The sequence below is a fragment of the Nerophis lumbriciformis genome, linkage group LG12, assembly GCF_033978685.3.
Source record: "Nerophis lumbriciformis linkage group LG12, RoL_Nlum_v2.1, whole genome shotgun sequence".
Taxonomy (NCBI): domain Eukaryota; kingdom Metazoa; phylum Chordata; class Actinopteri; order Syngnathiformes; family Syngnathidae; genus Nerophis; species Nerophis lumbriciformis.
In genome coordinates, this window is record NC_084559.2 from 35,250,761 (window position 1) to 35,270,202 (window position 19,442).

General features: G+C 42.1%; 1 protein-coding gene across 2 annotated transcripts in view; it reads right to left on the reverse strand.

Annotated features, from left to right (window-relative positions):
* setbp1 (SET binding protein 1) overlaps nt 1–19,442 on the reverse strand; it is a 127,021-nt gene that overhangs the window by 19,610 nt on the left and 87,969 nt on the right. The gene's annotated exons all lie outside the window — the stretch shown is intronic.

Below are 19,442 nucleotides of genomic sequence, written 5' to 3' on the forward strand. Positions count from 1 at the left end.
GCGGTAGGGGTGTGTGAGTGCAGACACAGTGTATAAAACACAGTAGTGGAAGTTGGCGGTGTCCTTGTATGCCCTTTCACTTGTCTACACAGAACTAACTCCAATTGGTTCTTTTTTATATTGTTCTTTTTGCTACCGCCACAGAATCATGTTTTGTTAAAGTTAGTTTCCATCCAGGCATTTAGTTTTAAATGTTTTAAATGCTGTGTGGATGGGGGTGCGGGGTGCAGTGAGGTGTCAGGGTAGGGGGTGGCGGTCAATATCAGGGCTGCAGCTATCAATTATTTTAGTAATGGAGTAATCCATCAATTAGTTTCTTCAATTAATCGGACTAAACACAATTTATAACCTCAATGCATATTTTAGGTAAAACAATTCAACTTGTCTCAACCTTCATTCTTTTGTTCTAATAAATGCACATCATCAGCATTGAAATTGCACCACTTGCGTTAACACACACACAGATCGGACCTACACCTCTGATGTGCGCTCCACTACAGCGGCCGTGCGGAAACTAAGTCTGCATGTTTAAAGTTCCCGGCACTCCATGCAGTCCAGATTTCATAGATTTTTTTTTTTACTTGCCCTCATTAAAGGCCTACTGAAACCCACTACTACCGACCACGCAGTCTGATAGTTTATACATCAATGATGAAATCTTAACATTGCAACACACGCCAATACGGCCGGGTTAGCTTACTAAAGTGCAATTTTAAATTTCGCGCGAAATATCCTGCTGAAAACGTCTCAGTATGATGACGTCTGCGCGTGACGTCACGGATTGTAGAGGACATTTTGGGACAGCATGGTGGCCAGCTATTAAGTCGTCTGTTTTCATCGCAAAATTCCACAGTATTCTGGACATCTGTGTTGGTGAATCTTTTGCAATTTGTTCAATGAGCAATGGAGACAGCAAAGAAGAAAGCTGTAGGTGGAAAGCGGTGTATTGCGGCCGGCATGCAGCAACACAAACACAGGCGGTGTTTCATTGTTTACATTCCCGAAAGATGACAGTCAAGCTTTACCATTGGCCTTTGGAGAACTGGGACAACAGAAACTCTTACCAGGAGGACTTTGAGTTGGATACGCAGACACGGTACCGTGAGTACGCATGTAGCTGTGGCTTCCAAACATTTGATCGCTTGCCCGTACGTGCGTGCCGCTATGTACATGTCACGTACGTAACTTTGGGGACTTTGGGGAAATATATGTGCTGTATGAACTTTGGGGAGGTGAACGGTACTTTGGGCTGTGGGATTGAGTGTGTTGTGCAGGTGTTTGAGTTGTATTGGCGGGTTATATGGACGGGAGGGGGGAGGTGTTTGTTATGCGGTATTCATTTGTGGCATATTAAATATAAGCAGTGTTGGGTTAGTTACTGAAAAACAGTAACTAGTTATAGTTACTAGTTACTTCATTTCAAAAGTAACTCAGTTACTAACTCAGTTACTTACACCAAAAAGTAATGCGTTACTGTGAAAAGTAACTATTTAGTTACTTCTTTTTTTCTTATTATTTTTTTAAAGCTCCAATTAATGCCCTTTTAGCCTTTATTTCAGTACTGTTATTGCACTGGAGAATAATACAATCTGTTGATCAACTTGACATGCATTTGTATCACTGAACTCTGCTAAGCAATGTGGTCGACATACAACACACAAAGACAAAGATATGTTACAAAGGCCAATTTGTTTCTGGCCAGAACAAATTGACAAAACTATTTTAAATAGCTGCAACATAACATACATAAGTAACAAACAGCATAATAACAGCATAGCTGTAAAGCAAGAAAGGCACACACTACATACACAAAGTCTAACCAGGCATTTTTTCCTCAAGAAATTCTGACACAAAATCATGTCTGAAGCCCAGAACACTCTACACATTTCCCCAGTTTTAGTTTAGAGATAAGGAAAGATTGGCCTGGCCCACTAGCATCCCTCTTTATGATTGACAGAGTGTGTTTCAGAGTTCTGAAAGATGAGCAGAGGCAGAGTTAATCCTTACGTGGTGAAGTGTCATTGGAGTCTCTGTCTCTCTTTACTAGCTTCGTCGAAGCATGTTGCTATGTAGCTTGTTTCAGCAGATTTGAATTGCTGTTTTGGGCAGTAGATGGGATCTTTGATCCAAAGCACAATTTACATTTAACTAAATTGTTATTTTCTTTGTACTCGACAAAAGAAAAGTAGTGAAAATATTTCCATGTTAGCAAACTCGACTTCTGGCTCCGCCATGATCAGACACGCCCCCCTCCCCCCTCCACACACTCACACTCACACTCACACACAGAGCGCGTGTCTCTCTCTCTTCTCCGGCTTGTGACACAAGAAGAATCAGAACGATGACACAGTAGCCCTGCGATAAAACACACTTTATACTACAAAAAAAGTAACGTAAAATAACGCAGTAACGCATCATGTAGTAACGGTAACTGAATTACTGAATATAAAAAAATAACGCGTTAGATTACTAGTTACCGCCGAATCTAACGGCGTTACAGTAACGCGTTACTTTGTAACGCGTTAGTCCCAACACTGAATATAAGCCTGGTTGTGTTGTGGCTAATAGAGTATATATATGTCTTGTGTTTATTTACTGTTTTAGTCATTCCCAGCTGAATATCAGGTCCCACCCGCCTCTCACAGCATCTTCCCTAACTGAATTGCTCCCACTGCCCTCTAGTCCTTCACTCTCACTTTCCTCATCCACAAATCTTTCATCCTCGCTCAAATTAATGGGGAAATCGTCGCTTTCTCGGTCCGAATCGCTCTCGCTGCTGGTGGCCATGATTGTAAACAATGTGCAGATGTGAGGAGCTCCACAACCTGTGACGTCACGCTACTCGTCTGCTACTTCCGGTAGAGGCAAGGCTTTTTTATCAGCGACCAAAAGTTGCGAACTTTATCGTCGATGTTCTCTACTAAATATTTTCAGCAAAAATATGGCATTATCGCGAAATGATCAAGTATGACACATAGAATGGACCTGCTATCCCCGTTTAAATAAGAAAATCGCATTTCAGTAGGCCTTTAAACAATCAATTGAAGCGACAGACTATAAATCAAAGATTGTTTAAAGTCAAATAACGATATAACCCAGCAGGCACAAGACGTTGATACAACGTAGGGTTGTCCCAATACCAATATTTTGGTACCGGTACCAAAAGGTATTTCGATACTTTTCGATACCTTTCGATACTTTTCTAAATAAAGGGGACCACAAAAATGGCTTTATTGGCTTTATTCTAACAAAAAATCTTACGGTACATTAAACATATGTTTCTTATTGCAATCGAAGAACAATTTTGTCCTTAAATAAAATAGTAAACCTACAAGACAATTTGTCTTTTATTAGTAAGTAAGCAAACAAAGTCTCCAAGTAGTTACAGGATCATACATTGGTCATATTCAAAGTTATCATGTGTCCAGGGACGTAGTTCCTGAGTTTTTAAACATAATATACATTTTTTAAAAAGGGATAAAAAAAAATTGTGACGATAAAAAATATTGATGTAATCATAGTAGTATCAACTAGATACGCTATTGTGCTTGGTATCATTACAGTGGCTGTCAGGTGTAGATCCACCCATGGCAAGGGGTGCTACCTTGCTGTTAGCGGTGAGCTATTGTATCCTCCTACGGTGTGTAGTGAAGCATGTTTAGCTATTCCTCGTCCTGCAGGGATGATACTTGTAAGAAACTCACTTTATTTTCCTCGCCATGGAGACAAGGATTACTGATTTAAAAATAGCTAAAACACTGCCGACTGCGGATGGATGTTCGCTGCTAGTTAGCAGGCCATGTCTTAAAGCACCTCTTCCTGAGGGCGTTTCAGTGTTATAACTTCACCATTATCGTTAGTTTTTAAGCCAAAATGCGTTCGTTCTCCCTTTTCTGTCTACACACTGTGTCTGCTTGTAAGTACTCTGTGATTGTGCGCTGCCGAACATGCTCCTCTGCTCTTAAAACCAGCAATGTCATTACATGACGACGCGCTGTCATGCCCGGGGACCGGTACTTTTCAAACAGATTATAGAACCTTTTTGATTCATTAGTACCGCGATACTATACTAGCACCGTACAACCCTAATACAACGTTGATTATACATACATGTCTTTTAAAACTGACTTCGCAGCAACGTTGCAAAATAGTTGTATTAGTAAATTGAGACAACGTCCAACGTTGGATCCACATTGTTGGTTGGGAAATGACAACATTTCAAAGGTCAAATCAACCTCACAACCTGACAATGAATAAACGTTGTCAAAAAGCATGTTGTTTCAATGTTGTATTTGTGTTGTAGAATTGTGGTTGGGAAATGACCAAAATGTAATGTTCAAATCAACCTCACAACCTGACAACGAATAAACGTTGTCAAAAAGCATGTTGTTTCAACATTGTATTTGTGTTGTAGAATTGTGGTTGGGAAATGACCAAAATTCAATGTTCAAATCAATGTCAGAAGTCAACATTGATTAAATGTTGTCAACGTTTCAACGTTATGATTGAGTTGCTCAAGGTCAGGACCTAATTCAACAAGTTCTCAACGTTGTTTCAATGTCTTGTGCCTGCTGGGAAGCATTAATCATTAATAAAAATCCCAACTCCATTGATTGATTTGTAAATTTGTTCTGTTTTGAGAATCACATAGACTGAGTAGTCATATTTAAATGTTTTAAATAAAATTAATAAAGCATATTTGTATTACAAAATGTATTTGAGTTGTAGAATTGTGGTTGGGAAATGACCAAAATTCAATGGTAAAATCAACGTCAGAACCCCACATTGATTAAACGTTGTCAAAAAGCATGTTATTTCAACGTCATGATTGAGTTGCTCAATGTCAGGACCTACTGTAATACAATAAGTTCTCAACATTGTTTATGCCAACTCCATTGATTAATTTGTAAAAAAAATGTCTCTGTTTTGAGAATAACATAGACTGAGTAGTCGTATTCAAACGTTACAAATAGAATTAATAACCATGAATTGATTAACGTGGACCCTGACTTAAACAAGTTGAAAAACGTATTCGGGTGTTACCATTCAGTGGTCAATTGTACGGAATATGTACTGTACTGTGCAATCTACTAATAAAAGTTTCAATCAATCAATCAAAATGCATATTTGTTATAGGTTGTTGTCAGGCACCTGACCATTTGTCCCGCATGAGAAAGATAAAGCTGGAGTCCAATTTTTTGTCATTCGTTTAAGAATAACAATTACTCTCTTTGTCATCAATTACCCGCAACTATGTCTTGAAATCGGACGACTGCAGGCTATGTCTCGTCTGACCCAGAGCACCAGAGAGACGGGTAATAACGGCGTTTGAGCAACCCCCTGATGTTGTTGGGTGCTGAATTAACAACAATGTTAGCGCCACTAAAAATGTTATGGTACATCCATCCATCCATCCATTTCCTACGGCTTGTCCCTTTCGGGGTCGCGGAGGGTGCTGGAGCCTATCTCAGCTGCATTCAGGCGGAAGGCGGGGTACACCCTGGACAAGTCGCCACCTCATCGCAGGGCCAACACAGATAGACAGACAACATTCACACTCACATTCACACACTCGGGACCATTTAGTGTTGCCAATCAACCTATCCCCAGGTGCATGTTTTTGGAGGTGGGAGGAAGCCGGAGTACCCGGAGGGAACCCACGCAGTTACGGGGAGAACATGCAAACTCCACACAGAAAGACCCCGAGTCTGGGGATCGAACCCAGGACCTTCGTATTGTGAGGCACATTCACTAACCCCTGTTTCACCGTGCTTCCCCATTATGGTACAACATTTCCTAACACAAACAAACTAAACAAAAAAAAAACCTCACCAATTCAAGCCTTGTTCGCGTTGCTTGCCACTAAATTAACTACAACATTCTTACTGTTTCCTTAAAGAAAAACAACTCAAAAACCAGCTGTTTACTGACGTTCGTTATGTTTAATGAAGGCAGAGAGGGAGGCAGGCGGTTTAAGACAGTTTTACTGTTCAACACATAAGACAAATTGATTTCGTTTTGTTAACAGAAAATAATGAACAACCACATTTAGGCGTGCGGGAAATGGGAATTTGAATTAAGCCTAGTATTGTTTGTCATGCCATATACACAACATCAGTGACATGCAGTCAGGGGAGGCAGGTGAGGCGGGGCCTCATGTGCCATCATGGAAAGAAAAAAAATGTAAAAAGAAAAATAAATAATTAAATTGTTATATGTATCCAGTGATTATACTATAAAGTTATTTTCCATTTAACTTCACCAGTTTTAGATTTTCACATTTGCCGTTCAAATACTGAGAAGAGACTTGCGGTGAGTCAGCAGCCAGTTGAGGCACGTCACTGAGTTGAGCCTCACCATGGATTGCGCAATGACCCGGCTAACTGCTGGCCTGCTGTGCAGTGAGACCGTATTGCTATATGAACTATATTATACATTTCCATAGTTTAGCTAGCTGAGGTATATAATGTACAGTGTATTTTGTCAACAACTGTATGTGTGTAGCGTATTTCTTGTGCTGAGCAATCATAAAACTGCTGCGAAGACGCACTGTGTGAGGCTCGCAGTAATCCCGCCTCCTGGTGGTAGAGGGCGGTAGTGATCCCAGAGATCATTCTTGCGACTACTCGGCTGCAGAAGAAGTGACAACAAGCAGCAACAGTTAGCAGCGATCGTTTGTTTTTTCCTCTTGCCTGGACTATTAACATGGAGGATTACATATCTAAAATAAAACAGTTTTCCAAACTGGACTTTCAATCGAAGCAGGAGGTAATACTTAAAGGAAGATCTCCATCGAGACAGAGAGACTTTTAAAACTGAAGAAAGATAAGGAAGACTTCTATAAACAAGTTATCGATGCTTTTGTTCAAAAGGAGCGGCGCATGGACTTCATTTATAAGTAAAGGTAAGACCATAATAACGTTTTTTTTTAATTAAATGTGCTTTTTTGTGTGCTACAGTTTGTATGTGTAAAGTTAAAGTTAAGTTAAAGTACCAATGATTGTCACACACACACTAGGTGTGGTGAAATTTGTCCTCTGCATTTGACCCATCCCCTTGATCACCCCCTGGGAGGTGAGGGGAGCAGTGGGCATCAGCGGCGCCGCGCCCGGGAATCATTTTTGGTGATTTAACCCCCAATTCCAACCCTTGATGCTGAGTGCCAAGCAGGGAAGAATGCTGGTATGAGCTTTTAAACATAACTCGTTAACTGCTGCCAATCAAATGGTGAATAAGATACTCTTTAGGGTTCATATGTTTGTAAATCTGACTGTGATAAAGTCAGTGCCTCACCAGCCATGAACCTCACCGCAGGTCACTTCACAACATACATAACTTCAACTATTACAACGTGGAAAGCAATTATCCATCACCACACTTTGTTTGCATAATGTGCAGCTTCACAATGCACGTCATTATTTGTTGTCAAAGTCAAAGGTCGCGTTAGGTTGTTTTTACATTTTGCAGTGGTTAACCTTCTTTTATACTTGTATGTTAAGGAAAGTTACAAGGTTATTTAAACATTGACAGTTCTGTTTTTTTTATTGATTTACAAAACATACAATATCCTTCAAACCGTCTTACACACTTCTCACTCAGCTGAATGTCTCTCCTACAAAGGTAAGGGCATTGGGTATACATCACCCAGAGAAGATCTTTCAACTAAGGACGCTTGTCTTGAATTAAAATTCCCAAAGACAGCGATAGCACGATAATATAGTACCAGTGGGGATCGGTATCGAATTCGGTACTTTTATAGGCACTGACGGAATTCTGTCGGTACTACCGGGTATCGATACATTTAAAATCAAACGGTGCAATACTTCGACACCTTTGTGGCGTCCCATCTGGTTGCAGACTAAACACCTGCTCAAGGAGACAATCACTCAAGCACCATTCAGGGTGGACTTAACCAAAGTCCCTCTAAGTAATGTTGCCATTTTCAACACTAACAAAGCAAGTATGTGGTAAAAAATGCTTGAACATAAAGTAAGGCTCCACTCTTCAAAAATGTGCTAGCTTGATGCTAATTTACATTGGATTTGACCTTGAAAGGCTACTATTAGCATTAACGATTTTACATGGCCATTTCAACACCTCCAAATGTGATAATGATAACTACAACTCAGATGAATATTACACTCTAACAGCTGGTGTGTAATAAGCACAATACTTACAGTATAAACACGTAGTAGGGCGGAACATAACACATTCAGCCTCCTGGACAAAAAATTACGTCCTAGTTAGACAACATACGATAGACAGCCTACATCAGGGCTATTCAACTACGTAATGAAGAGGGCTACAGTTTCAAGAGCCCAAGTGCTCAGGAGCCGGACATCGAAATGTGGATGTTTTGTCAGAAAGTTCCTGTGCAGATTATATTCCTTTGAGACTACGTTTACTTAATTGCAAAGTAAACACATCGGCTTCCACACTGCACTGTCGATGAATTCATTATTCTGCCCTTGCTGTTTGTTTACAGCGTGTGCAGCTAGACAGATTGTTAACTGCATGAAGAAACAGAAGCTCCAGAAGTTTTGTTGATGATTGATGTTCCCTATTTTGAATTATTTTTCTTTCTCAGTTTTATTTCTTCACACTTTCTCCTTTATTTAGGTGTATTAGACTGAAATTATAAACATAAAGTAAACATTACAAAAGTATAACGTCCATTGTGTATTTTCCATAAATAAAATAAGTATTAATACATTCACACAATTAACTACAGATATGTATTCATATAGAAATTTAACAACATCCACAGCAAACATAGCACACTGGTGGCTCAACCCAAATAAATCTAAAGTGTAGCGTTATCGACCTGTACTAGTCAAATTCAGCGCTACATGTATTACACAAGCTTTGATCGCCATAGTCACTCAGCCAAAACACAACACGACATCGAATAAAAAAGACATGACAAAGTCAGCAATTTCAATACATTCATACTTTGTTAAAAATCAGATTGCCGCGATTTATTTTAATTTTTTTAGGGGTCGATAGCGCCATCTTCTCCTGAAGTACTGCATACATGAGCAACCCTAGTTTGAATGGTTTTATCAAGCCTATTTGGGTGATGTTCAGCAGGCCAAATTAAAAGCTTTGGTGCAGCCTGTGGGCCGTCAGTTGAATAAACCTGTCATACACAGTACTGCCATCTTAAAGGGGAACATTATCACCAGACCTATGTAAGCGTCAATATATACCTTGATGTTGCAGAAAAAAGACCATATATTTTTTTAATCGATTTCCGAACTCTAAATGGGTGAATTTTGGCGAATTAAACGCCTTTCTATTATTCGCTCTCGGAGCGATGACGTCACAACGTGACGTCACATCGGGAAGCAATCCGCCATTTTCTCAAACACCGAGTCAAATCAGCTCTGTTATTTTCCGTTTTTTCGACTGTTTTCCGTACCTTGGAGACATCATGCCTCGTCGGTGTGTTGTCGGAGGGTGTAACAACACGAACAGGGACGGATTCAAGTTGCACCAGTGGCCCAAAGATACGAAAGTGGCAAGAAATTGGACGTTTGTTCCGCACACTTTACCGACGAAAGCTATGCTACGACAGAGATGGCAAGAATGTGTGGATATCCTACGACACTCAAAGCAGATGCATTTCCAACGATAAAGTCAAAGAAATCTGCCGCCAGACCCCCATTGAATCTGCCGGAGTGTGTGAGCAATTCAGGGACAAAGGGCCTTGGTAGCGCGGCAAGCAATGGCGGCAGTTTGTTCCCGCAGACGAGCGAGCTAAACCCCCTATCGACCCTAGCTTCCCTGGCCTGCTGACATCAACTCCAAAACTGGACAGATCAGCTTTCAGGAAAAGAGCGCGGATGAGGGTATGTCTCCAGAATATATTAATTGATGAAAATTGGGCTGTCTGCACTCTCAAAGTGCATGTTGTTGCCAAATGTATTTAATATGCTGTAAACCTAGTTCATAGTTGTTAGTTTCCTTTAATGCCAAACAAACACATACCATTCGTTGGTTAGAAGGCGATCGCCGAATTCGTCCTCGCTTTCTCCCGTGTCGCTGGCTGTCGTGTCGTTTTCGTCGGTTTTGCTTGCATACGGTTCAAACCGATATGGCTCAATAGCTTCAGTTTTTTCTTCAATTTCGTTTTCGCTACCTGCCTCCACACTACAACCATCCGTTTCAATACATTCGTAATCTGTTGAATCGCTTAAGCCGCTGAAATCCGAGTCTGAATCCGAGCTAATGTCGCTATAGCTTGCTGTTCTTTCCGCCATGTTTGTTTGTGTTGGCTTCACTATGTGACGTCACAGGAAAATGGACGGGTAGTTAAAATCAGGCACTTTGAAGCTTTTTTTAGGGATATTGCGTGATGGGTAAAATTTTGAAAAAAACTTGAAAAATATAATAAGCCACTGGGAACTGATTTTTAATGGCTTTAACCATTCTGAAATTGTGATAATGTTCCCCTTTAATGTCTTGGAAGGGCAACTGCATTGTAAATGAGACTCAAATGTACTAAAAAAAACCAGCTATTAAAACTGAACAGCACAGGTATTATAATCAGCTCATTTTTAAAATTTTAAATCAAAAATAAAATTTTATCATCAAACAATCAACATTCATTAACACACACAAAAGTAACTAAGACTGGTATCGTTAAGAACTGGTATAGATTCAAGTACCGGAAATTGGTACCGTATCGGTTCAAATGTGAACGGTACCTAAGTATCAGTCGTCAATATTCGTAATAATCAAAATCTTGGTCATACAGGAGCAGCATGGATGTCAATGGTCCATCAGAAATGCTAGGAATTGATAGCCCACTTAATTGTTTCTGCAATATGTGTTATAAGGGTTATAAAAAAAAGAAAGAAAGAAAAGGTTTCCTATTCCAAGTACCGTATTTTCTGGACCATAGGGCGCACTAAAGGAGTCATATTGTGATTTTTTTTTCAAAATTTAAAACATTTCCTTGTGGTCTACATAACATTTAATGGTGGTTCCTTGGTCAAAATGTTGCATAGATTATGTTTTACAGATCATCTTCAAGGCGCTTTCTGACAGTTGCTTCAGGATGCGCCGTTTTGTGGGCGGTCTTATTTACGTGGCTCACCTTTGACAGCGTCTACTCCCCGTCATCTTTGTTGTAGCGGTGTAGCGTGCAAGGACGGGAGTGGAAGAAATGTCAAAAGATGGAGCTAACTGTTTTAATGACATTCAGACTTTACTTCAATCAACAACGGAGCAGCATCTCCGCATCCGTGGCTCACTAGTGCAACAACGCCGGAAATGTGTCCCGTGAAAAACCGTCCGACCGGAACTCTAATAACTAAAGTTCCATCGGTGAATAATGTAAACTCACTACACCGGTATGTTTTAATGCTTTAATGGCGAGATGTAAGTTAGAACTTTACGCTACTTTATATTAGAAATGGCAACAGCAGAGAATAAATGCCCCATAACAAGAAGATAGTGAAAAAGAAGAAGCTATGGTGTAGGCACGGACTACAGTGGCGGATGTGCGCAAATTTTCAGGACTTATGCAGATCTCAAATACACATCAGCAGGTACCAGAAGGTAAGAAAAGTTGCTTTTGCATAATATTGTGAAACAAAACGACAGATAACATGTCTGCTTATGGGTGCCATTTTGTGGTCCTTATACACACACCATAGTAATACTTGTATCTCTGATTATGGTAGCCGTAATGGGCCGACAATCCATCAAGCGGTGCGGCTTCAAAGTCGTACCAAAACATTTTGACAGATTTTTGAGTGCCGTGTGTAATGTCCTTTATTTTCAATGGAACATTTAAAGTATTGGTGTTGTTTACTGGCGTCATATCGCAGTCTACATGTATCTCTTATGTGTGACTACCATCTACTGGTCAGACTTATCATTACACCATGTACCAAATAAAACAGCTTCGAGGTCGGTAAGCACAACCAGAATTATTCCGTACTTTAGGCGCACCGGGTTATTAGGTGCACTGTCGATTTTTGAGAAAATTAAAGTATTTTAAGTGCGCCTTATAGTCCAAAAAATACGGTATTAAAAAAAAAGAGTGTTTTCAAAACCGCGTAATTAATTTCTATAGTTTAAGATTCAATAACACAATCCAATGGGAAAGGATGGGTGATTATTTCTATTGTCACTATTATTATTATTCCTCAAAATCCACCAGGCCTGCTACTCAACCTCAGTCGTTGCATTATAATTATCTTTCACTGAACCGCTTACAAACATTATCCTTGCCCCGCGGTGACAACGTGTTTTTCTACATACGACAAAGTCCACTTGGAATTCCACGCCTGCGACTTTTACTTGGAACCACTTAAAGAAAAAAGAAAAACCCGGGGAATGCAGAGGCCTGACATGCTGCGTTCTACAACAATACCTGCTTAACATGTCATGACGGCATCACCGCCGGCTGCTGGAAGATGAGAAATGGAGCGTCGGACTGACTGCCTTTTGTGGTCGAGCTTGTTATTAACAGACTCAGTATGATGCAACAAGACACTGTTCCTCTGCGCTGCAGGGAGATGTAACCTAACCACAGGCGGGACTCTCAGCATGTACACATTGGCACGCACGCATTATGACATATTTCACTCTTTTTTTGCTCGATTAGTTACAAACACGTACACGCGCACAGCCAGGGCACCAATTTTAATCAGGATGGCTCAGAATCTTGCCAGATAATTAGCTTCTTGCAGACAGATAGGCTGCGCTGAATATATAATACAATCATCACAGTGTACTTACAGGAAGAGAAAGTGCTTATTTTCTATATTTTAGCTTGCCAACGTCTGGTTTTACCCTCATTTCATCAACCACTTGCTTTTTTGTCCCCATCTCTCATCTCTCTCGCTCTCTGTCAGGCAGTGACACTCGGGTTGTCCTTGCACGCATGCTGCAAAGGCTGTTTGTAATGGCGCATTCTCATACCCACTGATTAACCCAACACGCAAGCTTGAGAACACACACTCATGCAATCAGTGAGCAGCATGAATGATTAATAAAGCCGGAAAACGCTCGTGTGCACATAACACACACACACACACACACACACACACACACACACACACACACACACACACACACACACACACACACACACGTTCTTGTATTTGTTACCTTATTGAGACCTCCGTAAAAAGCCTACCTCTTCAGGACCACCCTTTCTAGATATATACATTTTTTTATTTACAACCTTAATAATATATTCATACTATGCAAATATAAAAATTTAAACTTTTAGTTTATTTATTCATTCATTTTTTGTTTGTAATTGGTTTTTAATCTTCATTATTTACTTCAAGTTATTACAGTATGTCTCTATATACTGTAAATAGCAAATGGGTTATACTTGTATAGCGCTTTTCTACCTTCAAGGTACTCAAAATATATATATATTTTTTTAAATTAATTTTGGCCAAAGAGGGCGCAATTAATTTTCTTACACACACTTGTTATTACATATTTTGGCCAGAGGGGGAGCACTTCAAATGTTTACACCCAGTTGTTATTTTATATGTTGACCACAGGGGGAGCACTTTTAAAACCGACACAATCAATCAATTTGAAAAATCTCTCTAATTTTGATAGATTTCATCACCAGGGGTGCAGACATTCTCTATTAAATGCAATGGTTTTCCGTATTGGGACCATTATTTATGTCTAGAGATGTCCGATAATGGCTTTTTTGCCGATATCCGATATTCAGATATTGTCCAACTTTTAATTACCGATTCCGATATCAACCGATACCGATATATATAGTGGTGGAACTAACACATTATTATGCCTAATTTTGTTGTGCAATGTAACTTTACCATGAATTGATTAACGTAGACCCCGACTTAAACAAGTTGAAAAACTTATTCGGGTGTTACCATTTAGTGGTCAATTGTACGGAATATGTACTGAACTGTGCAATCTACTAATAAAAGTTTCAATCAATCAATCAAAAACAAGGTTTTCCAAAATAAGAGAACAACTTCAACTCAAGTTATGGAAAAAAGTGCCAACATGGCACTGCCATATTTATTATTGAAGTCACAAAGTGCATTCTTTTTTTTAACATGCCTCAAAACAGCAGCTTGGAATTTGGGACATGCTCTCCCTGAGATAATCCTGATACCCACTACAACTATGGGAAATACTATACTTTGACTTTCACAAAGTGCATTATTTTTTATCTTTTTTAAACATGCCTCAAAACAACAGCTATAAAAACAAAGATTGGGGGGGGGGGGGGGGGGGGGGCGTTGGTGGTAGCGGGGGGTGTATATTGTAGCGTCCCGGAAGAGTTAGTGCTGCAAGGTGTTCTGGGTATTTGTTCTGTTGTGTTTATGTTGTGTTACGGTGCGGATGTTCTCCCGAAATGTGTTTGTCATTCTTGTTTGGTATGGGTTCACAGTGTGGCACATATTTGTAATAGTAAGTTGTTTATACGGCCATCCTCAGTGTGACCTGTATGGCTGTTGATCAAGTATGCCTTGCATTCACTTATGTGTGTGTAAAAGCCACATATATTATGTGACTGGGCCGGCACGCTGTTTGTATGGAGGAAAAGCGGACGTGACGACAGGTTGTAGAGGACGCTAAAGGCAGTGCCTTTAAGGCACGCCCCCAATAATGTTGTCCGGGTGGAAATCGGGAGAATGGTTGCCCCGGGAGATTTTCGGGAGGGGCACTGAAATTCGGGAGTCTCCCGGGAAAATCGGGAGGTTGAAACCGATACCGATAATTTCTGATATTACTTTTTAAAGCATTTATCGGCCGATAATATCTATTTATGTCCTAACTTGTTCACCGGTCCTCATATCGACGGTACTTTTCCTTGTTTATGTCTCAAGAAGAAGAAATACAAGAATACACACACACGCACACACACACACACATTCTTGTATTTGTTACTTTCTTGAGACCTCCGAAAAATGCCTACCTCTTTAGGACCACCCTTTCTAGATATATAAAGATTTGTATTTACAACATTAATAATATATACATACTATGCACATATAAAAAAGGTAAGCTTTTAATTATTTATTTTTCCGAATTTTTTTGTTTGTAATTGATTTTTAATTTTTATTATTTACTTCAACGCATTACACTATGTCTCTATATACATATATATTTTAATTTTTTTTAATTAATTTTGGCCAAAGGGGGCACATTTCAATTTCTTACACATACTTGTTATTTCATATGTTGACCAGACGGGGAGCAATTTTAAAACTGACAGTCAATTTGAAAAATCCCTCCTTTTTTGGACCAGCCTAATTTTTATAGATTTTACCACCAGAAGTGCAAATGAGACATTCTCAATGGTAGCAATGGTTTTCCATTCGGTCATAACTTGTTCACCGGTCCTCATATGGATGCTACTTTTCCTTGTTTATGTCTCAAGAAGGATATACATACAAGAACACGTGGTGCAACTGTATGCATGTGTGCAAGTGGAAAAGAGATACCGGGGGTTCATGGACTATAAGATGACAGGCAACCGATACACGCGCACTTTCTCATTTTACTTACTGCTGCAGGTTAATGCAGGGCAAAGAAAACAGACAGCCCATAAGATGGAGTTGTTTCCGGTGACACTGATGCACACACAAACATAAACATGCTCGCAAAATGTACGCTCCCTACTCGCCACAAAGTGGCCACAGACCGATAATAAAGACACAAAGCATAGATCTTGCGCTTACCACTGAGAGGAGTGAGAAATACAACAACATGAACACAGCCCCCCTTCCCAGTTAAGGTTGATTTACTGGCACGAGTTCAGCTTTTTTGTCCTCAGCTTCGTCCCCTCTAACCTCTCCTCTGTGCCACCAACAAACCATGATTCCTTTTCACAGAAAACCAACTCTAACAGTCACACACATGACAAGAAAAGCACTTGGAGAGAGCAGACCTCTGCCAATCAATAGCAAATAATCCTTAAAAAAAAATCAGCCCCAAAATCAAATAAATTGATCCTTGTCCAATTTCGGACATTCCCTGAGAGTTTAATCAAATCCGGTCATAACTTTTTGAGCTATTTTGCTAAGCAACAAACAGACAAACAAACGCCAGCCAATATATAACGATCAATCAAAGGATGAATACAAATTTATTTTTTCTTTCCAAACGGGCTGCAACAGGGTTCACTCCAGCCGAATGAATTAAACAGAGTGAACCCTCTTGTCGGTCATCCGCTCTCTTTGTTTATGGCTACGTTCACACCGCAGGTTAGTATGTCCAATCTGATTTGTTTTTGTCAAATCCAACCTTTTTATGTAATCGTTCATATTACCAAAAAAATGTGGTTAGTGTGAACTAGGGTTGTACGGTATACCGGTACCATACTAATGAATCCTATTTGGTACTATACCGCCTCTAAAAAGTACCGGTCCCCGCCCCCATTTTTGTTTTAACGGGCATGACGGCGCGTCGTCACGTCATGACGGAAAATATATTTGAAGCCAGCGAAGTTAAACATCAATTTGTGAGGTATTTACATGATTAAAAGTTATATTTGTTAGTTTCCGAAGAAACAGCATTTTTTTAAACTGCTATAGAAATGTCCACTGTAGAGGACACTGCTTCTCATAAAGTAAACATTGAAAGTAAACATTATTGTTTTACACTTGTTACACTTCACTTCCTGCTTATGACATTCCAAGCCCCCACCTTGGCGCGCCCCCGCTGCGCAGAGGATTCTGGAAGATGTAGTTTATTTTCAGACCTAGGCAACGCTAAAGCGCCAGAAAAAAAACTACACTGTCCAAGTTTTTGTTTGATACCATCACAGGTCAGGACAATATTGTGGAGGCTTTGAAACCGAAATACCGCGGTATCTACAACACTGTTACATCCCTACTAATTTTTCAACTATTTATGTTGCAACACTTTATTTTGGAAAATAATTATTTTTGATGACAAATGGTCAGATGGATGCGGCTCGATCATTCAGAATGCAGTCACATTGAGTACATAACCGATTAAAATCTAGAAAAGAAAAATTCGGAAAATGATTGAAATGAAATTGATGTGCTCCTCTCTGAGCTGCCACCTTAACGTGGTAGAGGAGTTTGCGTGTCCCAATGATCCTAGGAGCTATGTTGTCCGGGGGCTTTATGCCCCCTGGTAGGGTCTCCCAAGACAAACTGGTCCTAGGTGAGGGATCAGACAAAGAGCAGCTCGAAGACCTCTATGAAGAAAACAAGCAAGGAACCCAGATCTCCCTTGCCCGGACGCGGGTCACCGGGGCCCCCCTCTGGATCCAGGCCCGGAGGTGGGGCACGATGGCGAGCGCCTGGTGGCCGGGCCTGTCCCCATGGGGCCCGGCCGGGCACAGCCCGAAGAGGCAACGTGGGTCCCCCCTCCAATGGGCTCACCACCCATAGCAGGGGTCACAGAGGTCGGGTGCGATGTGAGCTGGGCGGCAGCTGAGGGCAGGGCACTTGGCGGTCCGATCCTCGGCTACAGAAGCTAGCTCTTGGGACGTGGAACGTCACCTCGCTGGGGGGGAAGGAGCCTGAGCTAGTGCGCGAGGTGGAGAAGTTCCGGCTAGATATAGTCGGTCTCACTTCGACGCACAGCAAGGGCTCTGGAACCAGTTCTCTCGAGAGGGGCTGGACTCTCTTCCACTCTGGCGTTGCCGGCAGTGAGAGGCGACGGGCTGGGGTGGCAATTCTTGTTTCCCCCGGCTCAGAGCCTGTACGTTGGAGTTCAACCCGGTGGACGAGAGGGTAGCTTCCCTTCGCCTTCGGGTGGGGGACGGGTCCTGACTGTGGTTTGCGCTTACGCACCAAACCGCAGCTCAGAGTACCCACCCTTTTTGGATTCACTCGAGGGAGTACTTGAGAGTGCTCCCCCGGGTGATTCCCTCGTTCTACTGGGGGACTTCAATGCTCATGTTGGCAGCGACAGTGAAACCTGGAGAGGCGTGATTGGGAAGAATGGCTGCCCGGATCTGAACCCGAGCGGTGTTATGTTATTGGATTTTTGTGCCCGTCACAGATTGTCCATAACGAACACCATGTTCAAACATAAGGGTGCCCATATGTGCACTTGGCACCAGGACACCCTAGGCCGCAGTTCCATGATCGACTTTGTAGTTGTGTCATCGGATTTGCGGCCTTATGTTTTGGACACTCGGGTGAAGAGAGGGGCGGAGCTTTCTACCGATCACCACCTGGTGGTGAGTTGGCTGCGATGGTGGGGGAGGATGCCGGACAGACCTGGCAGGCCCAAACGCATTGTGAGGGTTTGCTGGGAACGTCTGGCAGAGTCTCCTGTCAGAGAGAGTTTCAATTCCCACCTCCGGAAGAACTTTGAACATGTCACGAGGGAGGTGCTGGACATTGAGTCCAAATGGACCATGTACCGCGCCTCTATTGTCGAGGCGGCTGATTGGAGCTGTGGCCGCAAGGTAGTTGGTGCTTGTCGTGGCGGTAATCCTAGAACCCGTTGGTGGACACCGGCGGTGAGGGATGCCGTCAAGCTGAAGAAGGAGTCCTATCGGGTTCTTTTGGCTCATAGGACTCCTGAGGCAGCGGACAAGTACCGACAGGCCAAGCGGTGTGCGGCTTCAGCGGTCGCAGAGGCAAAAACTCGGACATGGGAGGAGTTCGGTGAGGCCATGGAAAAAGACTTCCGGACGGCTTCGAAGCAATTCTGGACCACCATCCGCCGCCTCAGGAAGGGGAAGCAGTGCACTATCAACACCGTGTATGGCGAGGATGGTGTTCTGCTGACCTCGACTGCGGATGTTGTGGATCGGTGGAGGGAATACTTCGAAGACCTCCTCAATCCCACCAACACGTCTTCCTATGAGGAAGCAGTGCCTGGGGAATCTGTGGTGGGCTCTCCTATTTCTGGGGCTGAGGTTGCTGAGGTAGTTAAAAAGCTCCTCGGTGGCAAGGCCCCGGGGGTGGATGAGATCCGCCTGGAGTTCCTTAAGGCTCTGGATGCTGTGGGGCTGTCTTGGTTGACAAGACTCTGCAGCATCGCGTGGACATCGGGGGCGGTACCACTGGACTGGCAGACCGGGGTAGTGGTTCCTCTCTTTAAGAAGGGGAACCGAAGGGTGTGTTCTAACTATCGTGGGATCACACTCCTCAACCTTCCCGGTAAGGTCTATTCAGGTGTACTGGAGAGGAGGCTACGCCGGATAGTCGAACCTCGGATTCAGGAGGGACAGTGTGGTTTTCGTCCTGGTCGTGGAACTATGGACCAGCTCTATACTCTCGGCAGGGTCCTTGAGGGTGCATGGGAGTTTGCCCAACCAGTCTACATGTGTTTTGTGGACTTGGAGAAGGCATTCGACCGTGTCCCTCGGGAAGTCCTGTGGGGAGTGCTCAGAGAGTACGGGGTTTCGGACTGTCTGATTGTGGCAGTCCGCTCCCTGTATGATCAGTGCCAGAGCTTGGTCCGCATTGCCGGTAGTAAGTCGGACA